This window comes from Molothrus aeneus, chromosome 3, assembly GCF_037042795.1.
Source record: "Molothrus aeneus isolate 106 chromosome 3, BPBGC_Maene_1.0, whole genome shotgun sequence".
Taxonomy (NCBI): Eukaryota; Metazoa; Chordata; class Aves; order Passeriformes; family Icteridae; genus Molothrus; species Molothrus aeneus.
In genome coordinates this window covers 20,969,190-20,977,401 of record NC_089648.1, presented here as the reverse complement: position 1 = coordinate 20,977,401, position 8,212 = coordinate 20,969,190, and positions in this window count along the sequence as shown.

Below are 8,212 nucleotides of genomic sequence, written 5' to 3'. Positions count from 1 at the left end.
CTATTGCTTCAGATAATAATTATTTTGTGTTACTATTTATTATTATTATTATTACTGTGTGTTACAACAATAAGGCTTTAAGTGGACACATCCTTGACACGTTTTCACTGACTGCTTTTTCAAAATGCATTCATAGTAGCACAGTATTTCTTTTAGTGTTAATTCAACAACACTACTTTATGTCTAAGGTTGTTTTTCTTGCCAATGGCCTGAAATGGATTTTGCTTAAAAGTCAACTGTCAGCTATGGCTGCTTTGTTCAGGCAGCTGCATTTCCCTGACCTCTGTATTATTCCAGTAAAGCAGGTGCCCTCATGATCTATAAATTGCACTCAAGACAAGCAAGCTGTGCAAAGCCCTCCTACTCCACACCTCCTTTGGAAAGTCTAGAATTTCTTTTCAATTTGCTTGCTGCTTCCAGATTGTGACTGTGGTCACAAGGGTTTTCAGGATGAAGAAGAGATGAGAATGTTGACTCCATGATCAGAAGGCTTGATTTATTATTTTATGATATACGTTACATTAGGACTATACTAAAAAGCAATAGAAAGGAAAAGGTTTCTTCAGCAGCTAGCTAAGCTAAGAATAGAAAAGAATGAATAACAAAGATCTGTGTCTCAGACAGAGCAAGAGCCAGCTCTGCCATGAGTGGTCAAGAAATCCAAACACCCACAGGAGACCAATCATGGGTCTACCTGTTGCATTCCACAGCAGCAGATAACCATTGTTTACTTTGGTTACTGAAACTGCAGCTTCTCACAAGGAAAAATCCTAAGAAAGGATTTTTCATGAAAGATGTCTGCGACACCAGATAGCATTGCAAATATCATTATTTTTGCTGTGTGCTTCCAACATCCATCTTGCTAACTTAAGCCTAAGGTCTTATGAATTGCTGCACCACGAATTGCCTTCCTTTAGTATTTAATAATAGTTTACTCTTTAGAATGTTAAGAATTATCAGATGGGCTCCCTTACCTAGATGATGCATGGTGTTTCCCAGCTGGCACTTCAATAGTCTCTCACTTTGACCCTAACAGATTTGTGACAGGATAAATTCTATCATCCCTACTTTAAGGACTTCTCTTATTAACAACTGAAGCATTAGGACTGCAAGAATAAGCATAAAAAACTCAGTAAAGTGTTTATGAAATGCAAATCCAAGTATTCTCCTTATTTTTTTTGCAGTTGGAGAGAGTGCAGTGGAGAGAATTCCTCCTAAGAATGTGTTATTAGTTATTGCATCCTAATCTAACCAAGACCACCTTCTGGAATGCAGGGGCTCTGAATCCTGCAGGTTGAGCAGCCAAGATTTTTCCAGGAATTTAGTATAAGACATAAAGTTATTTCTTTTCTATCCATAATATGTATATGGACACCACTTTTTTGTAGCCTTTTGCCAAAATATGAGTCTTAAATCAGGTTTTGTATTAGTTTTCCTCTACAGAAAAGGCCTTGTGATCCTTTGAAAACTGCAGCTTAGGCTACTAACTTTATGGTCTGCTGGTACCACTGACTGTGGGTTCATCACAACATCAGTGTAGGAATAAATGTAGGATCACAGTTCAGACTGCACTTGTCAGACCTGCCAGACTTCCATGTTTCAGTAAAAATTAAAAGAGGATGCCTATCTGTTTAAGGATTGTGCTCTGGAATGGAGGAAGCATCAAAACAGTTTGTAAATCACCTCCTTTTACTGTTGCTCTAAAACCACTATGAGGCAATACATTCAACTAATGATAGTTTGGGAAGGTATTAAATTGCTGTCGTTTTCCTTTGTGAGACTCCCAAGAACTTATAGAACAAGACAAAATGGTTTAGATGACTTTCACATATGTATTCTGTCCCTTACAGATGAATATATTTATCTGAAATGGGCTCAACGTAATTTGCATTTGCTCAAGAGAAAATGGAAGGGATGTGGAAAGATCCCCTTAGGAAGCCTAATGATAATTTTTCAGCTAATCTGGTTGAACTGAAAGGAAAAAAGTGAAAAACCCACCTGCCTACTACAGTGAGTGAAAAAACTGCCATTCAGAAGGATTCAGCTGCACATCAGGAAGATGTGCTAAGCAGCTCTGATTAGTATTTGCCTATTTTCAGATGAACACTGGATATCTTGAAATCCCAAAACTGACATAAGTGATGACAATCACACACTTTGTTATCCATCATCCATTTATTCCTTTGCCTAATGTTTTCCTCTCTGTACAGGAAAAAAAAATACAAACCATGCAATTTATATGACAAATCTGTGCCCCATAAGTAATATTCATAAAAGTACACGTGAATCTATAACCTGAGACTATTTACATGGTATATAGAATGGCAGTTTTCAAACAAACTAGTGCTTGTCTGTGAATGCTTTGAAACAAACAAAAAAAACCCAAAACACTAAACTTTTAGATTTGTAGCACTTCACTCAGAGCTCTGTCTGTGAGTGCCAGTTCAGACAATTTAATGTACAGTGTGTCTGTCTGCTTTGGTAGAAAACTCAGTGCTATATCAAGAGGTGATTTTTTCCCCCTCTGTAGTCAGTCAGAGTGTCAAAGACACCTGGGTGTATGATAGGTGGGCATCACTGCTAGAAGTACTCTAATAGGCATGATTTTGACCTTGGCATGTCTAAAATAACCCTAACCCAGAAAACAGAATAAGTGGGAAATAAGAATTTGTCTTAGTGTGCTACTGGGACAATTGATATTGGCAAGGTAGATGTGGCAGAACAGGTCTGACAGCAGTGCTTCCAATTTTTGCTTCTGTCAAATATGGCCAATGATAACAATGTAAACTTGCACCTTTATCCATCTGTTGGGCTTTACATAACACCTTTTGGTTTAGCTTTTTTCTTTCTGTTCAGTAGAAAGTGTGAGTCCTGATTTACTTGTTTACAAAACTTACACTTAAATCTTGGCTTGGGTAATCTGTTGATGAGAAATCCAAACTAAGAGAAACAGAGATGAATGTTCTGTGAAAAATAGAGCTTGTGCACCTGGATGAACTGCAGAGCCACAGGAAGTACTCTTGAATAAACAATTTCTTTTATGTTTCCTGTAAGTTATTTGTAGCTCTTGCCATCAGAAAGTTTGTACTGTTGATGAATGTTCAGCTTACCATGTTCTGCAGTACTTCTTGACATGAGTTTTTATCATTCTGACATGAGATATTATCTCCTGAGAAGTGAAAAGTTTAGAAGAAACTGGGTGCAGGCCATCTTGGAGATAAGCCACCCAAGAGAAATCAAAATTTGACCTAATTTTCCCTCTACTTAAAGAAACTTGTCTGAAAAAGGAAAAGAAATCACTGTCCCAGGGTCTATATTTTACCTTCCAGATTTTGCTGAAATATTCCCATACTGTGCAAAGGCAGCAGATAAAGCCTTGAAAAAGACTTGAATCTAAACCCTTGCATTGTGAAAATTTTAATCCACTTCTCCTGGGGCTTTAAAGATTACAACAACTCAGATAGAGGCATACAAAGTGTCAAACACATGAAATGAATCAAGCCAGGCCTAAGCTAGTAGGAATGTCTGAAGGTAGAGCTGAAACTTAGATCTTTCACCCTTCTTTTGTAGACAACAAAAGCTGTGAATGGAAAAAAAATCCTTAAAGGTAGCACTTGTTTCAGGCAGCTTGGGCAGACAGAATTAGATGGTGACTGAAAACTTCCTCATGCCTTGTTCTGTGCTACTTTGCAGGGATTCTAAAATCATTTGTGTTGGACACACAGGACTAGTTACCAAGCAATTCACTGCCTGGAGGGTAACTTTATAGATTAAACTGATAGCTGGTTCAAAATAGCCATGGCAGATCAAGAGTATCCTAGGAAGGTTATTTGCCTTGTTGGGGGCTCTGGCTCCATAGCCTTTATTTTACACTGCAGATAAAAGTCCAGGTAAACTCAAAATTATTAATTACATGTATCCCTTTATGCATTTCTATGTTTGAGCAAAACTCCTAAAAACTTTACTAACAAGAATAAATATTGTTCCACAAAAAAGCAAAGTGTTCATTCTGAACTGTGCAGCACATCTAAGTGTACTTAAGGCAAAAGTGGTAATCAAAGGGATTACATGTTTAACTTGAGATCACATTCCTAGGTAACGTCTTGCAAGTGTATCAGGCATTTCAAGATTTTTCTTTATTTATTGTTTCACCATGCTCTGTACTTTAAAATAGATGCAAGATTTTTTAAGAATAGGGCAGTAGGACTTTCAAGTCATTTCTGAAGTATTTCCATGTTACACAAAGACAAAGGTGCAGGTGCACCTGAGATACACAGCAGACAGATCTAGCAATTTAGACAAAGGCAGCAGCAGTCTTGCAGTCTTTTGAAACATGTTGTATTCCATGTATTTCTTAAACTGACCAGGTCACAAATAACACCCTGACAACAACAAAAACGAAAGGCAGAAATGAGCTTGTAGGGATAGCTGAAAAACTCTCAGTATTAATGTGTGCAAAGACCAACCTATCCATTTTAGTGAACTTGAAAGGATTTTAGGAACATGAGCTCAGCAGGGATGTTTGGTAAGTGCTGAGACTCTGTGATTCTACACATTAAATATTATTATTGTCCCTAAATTCCTTCCCATTCTTCTGAGTGGTCTCCTTTGAGCTTAGCATGTTTTGCAGCTGGAAGAAAACAGGCTGCTGAAAGGTTTGTATGTGAAGCAGCAGCCTTCCAGTGCAATATAATGATGTGAGGCAGAGCAAAGGAAAGGGAGTGAAACTCTACTTACAAGAAGCAGCAGGAGATTATAAATAAATCACAGGAGAGTGCTCTTTCAGAAGAGGTGAAACTTGCTGATGCTCTCAGAGATAAGGTTAAACTTGAGAACAGAAAAGTGTGACATCCTCTTGGATACAATTCTGGGGAAATCAGCCTGAATTAAACAGCTCATACTGCTGGCTCCTTGCTTGACAACCTCAGTCTCATTTTCCAAAAATATGATGCCTTTGGCTTTGATACCTTGCAGGTGCCTGGATTCATGGAAAATCACACTGCTGCTGTTCAGTCCATAACTTATCAATTTTTCCCATTTTGTCTTTAAATAATGCCCATTGCAGTTTAAGAAAGAAGGCTGGAGTTTAGCCAGGGAAGAGGTGACCTGGGACACAGAAATGAGGGTGCAGCTCTCACCTTCACTACAGCTTTGCCATCCTTAATGGCTTCCTAGTTGTTAAATAAGCTGCTGTTTTCCTTGAATTCCTTGTGACTTTTATCCCTGCTGTGACTTCCAGCCTCTTGAGGGAGGTAATGTTGGCTGGACATTTGGGCTGCTGGGAACCCAAGATGGCTATAGCATCAAGAATGCTACTTTATGGAACTCTAACTTTACTTTCCTCACTCTAAAGAGGTATCACTTTGTGGTGCTTCATCTTTCAGCTGAAGTGAGTGAGGTTTACCCCATGCTGATCCAAGTAATATGTATTTATGGGAAGCTTTAATACAAAGAAAAATAGTTACAAACCATTCTTTTACAATACTGCAGCTCATTTTATTGCAAGGCCTGTTGGAGGCAGTGTGTGTAAATTCCTCATGGTACTGTGAAAACACAAATATAAGCTAGTCTAAGTCTTTGAAATGTATCTGGTTTATGTTACCCTTAAAAAAACCTCTCCACTAGGCTGTTTGATTTAAGAACAACAGAAATAAATCAGGGTTTTTCCTGGTACTAGCTGGAAAATCATCTCACTGAATGTGTTTTTTTCACAGCTGGGAATCTGCTGGCCACTTGTATTTTTCATTGTGCAGACTGCTGGTAGTCAAATAATAATCACTGGGATACCTACATTAATTATTTACAAAAATACTTTTAAAAATCTACTTTAAATATATATATAAAAGAATTCTGTTTTCAATGAAATTGAACTAAAAGTAGACAGCTAGACCTGAGAGGTCTCCATGAGCTACTGGAAAGCACTTGATTTATAGTCAGAGCTTGGAAAGCCAGATGAATTCTGTAGAATGTTTATATAAAAGCATTACTCTCCATAACTTCCTCTAACTGGACTGTCCTTTCATTTTTATCTTTTTCCATCAACTCATTTAGACTGACTCATTGCACCTAAAAATAGTTTAGATTTACTTTATCTTTTTATACTCAGAATAACACCACAAAATGGATCATGCCAACATGCAGTTATCTGAGGAAACCAAATCTGTTATTTCAGCTCATTCCTTTTGGAGTATGGAAATCACTGAACCACATATTAAGTTGGTATAAATTTAAATAACCATGAAAGTCAAGGGAGGTATGTACAAGGATCTGATCCCCACTTAAAAATGTAACAGAGATTACTGTCTAGGCCCTGGAGAATGTCTCACCTTTAGATATCCTTTTAGAAACAGCATGACTGCAGTGCTTTTAATGGAATCATCCCAGATCTCAGTTAGTGTTACTTCAAATAAATCCAGGCTTCTTGAATTTTTATTCTTTTGCAATTTTTTCCATGTAGCAGGAGGTACAGGTAGCTTTACACCACAGGAGCCAAAGGAGGAACTCTCTGAATAGCAAGTTCTTACCCTGTCTGGGACAAATCACAAAACAGAAAGAAACTCAAATGTAGTTCATTATTCTGTGCCCTGCAATGTGGTTTTTTACCAAAACAAAAACCCAAATCAACCAAAAAAAAAAAAAAAAAAAAAAAAAAAAAAAAAAAAAAAAAAAAAAGAGAGGCAAAAGTGGGACTATACTTGCACACCAGAGAGCTGGTATGAACTTGAACAGTAAGGCTGGTACACAATTGTTTACACATTTTCAGACAGCACAAACCCCAAAAAATATTAAAAAGCACTTAATCCAAGGGAGAACAGCATAGATATAATTTACCTGTTTTTTATCTATCAGAAAACAGGTTTTTGCCTCAAGCTGTAAATCATTAAGGTCTCTAACTTTCAACCAGTGCATCACAGATTGGCTTTCTGGTTGATAAAAATCATCCTAATATGCCCCAGCACTGTTTTCTTTCAAGAGAGCCTACAGAGAGCCAGCTGTCTGAGCTGCTTGTGTTGCTATGTAAGATTTGTGCACAAGTGTTTCTCTGGGAGTTTTGTTTTGGTTCTGTCATTTAATATTCATGACAATCACCATTAACCTGCCAGCTGAACTGCCTTAGCATCCTGCCTCCAGACAAAGCCAAAAGTTTACTCAGCCCACACAGCTGCTGGCAGCCTCCATTTCCACATTACTGGCTATTTTGGCTTGCATTTCTTATATTTAAACTAACAGGATAAATAAAAAAACAAACCAGAAGAACTACTTAGGGAAAAGATAAAGCAAGAGCATGTTCAGTACTCCTAGTTAGTGATGACATGGTTAAGCAATTATTCTGATTATTCCAGCCAATACACCAAGGTTTTGGGAAAGCTGACAATTCAGATGTGTCCATTAATAATAAAATGTGATGGGGTAAAAGGGGAGGGGAGAAATCCTTGCTTTTAAGCAGCATGGAATAAACTGTACCACCTTAAAATTACTCACAGCCCACTGCATATCTGTCAAAACAATATATAAATATTGGGAGTAGTAAATCATTTCAGTGTCACTAAGAAGAAATATATTCATGCTAAAAGCAAATTCTGTAATTATGTTATTATTCTAATGTACATATTTTTGCATAAAGAATGTCAGAATAATCCAATGATGATTAACACTCTAGACAATTCAATTACACAGTTTGGAGAAGTCCAAGGGTTGCTAAGTTTCCCAATCAGGCAGAACAACATAAACAGTAGGACTTCATCCTGCCAGTGTGGGACAAACTGAAAAGCTCTTGGAGAATCAAGAAAACAAAAGAGTGACATGAGGAGGAGGGAGAAATCAGTGATAAAAAGAGAGTAAGAGGAGAGAAGGACCCCCACAATCAAGGGAGAGAGAGGTAATGGAAATTTTGATGTTGACAGCCACAGCAGAGTAAGAGAAGTCCAGAGCCAGCCTCACTGTGTGGCTGGTTCCTGCTAGAACCAGCAGGAATTATTTCAGACCAGTGAAGTGGGGAAAGAAGAAACACATGCTATAGAGTGAGCTGTTGGGAATGAAGTATTATTTTATATTGTACATAGTGATTAGGAGAAATAGATATTGGATTATATTTCTCCCCTTAAGTTCCTGTGATTTTTTTTGTTCAGCTGCAGTTGGATAGACAGAAGGAGGGAGGGAGAGGCTTACTTGCTGCCTGAAGGAGGAAAAATGTTTTTCCTTATTTTACTCT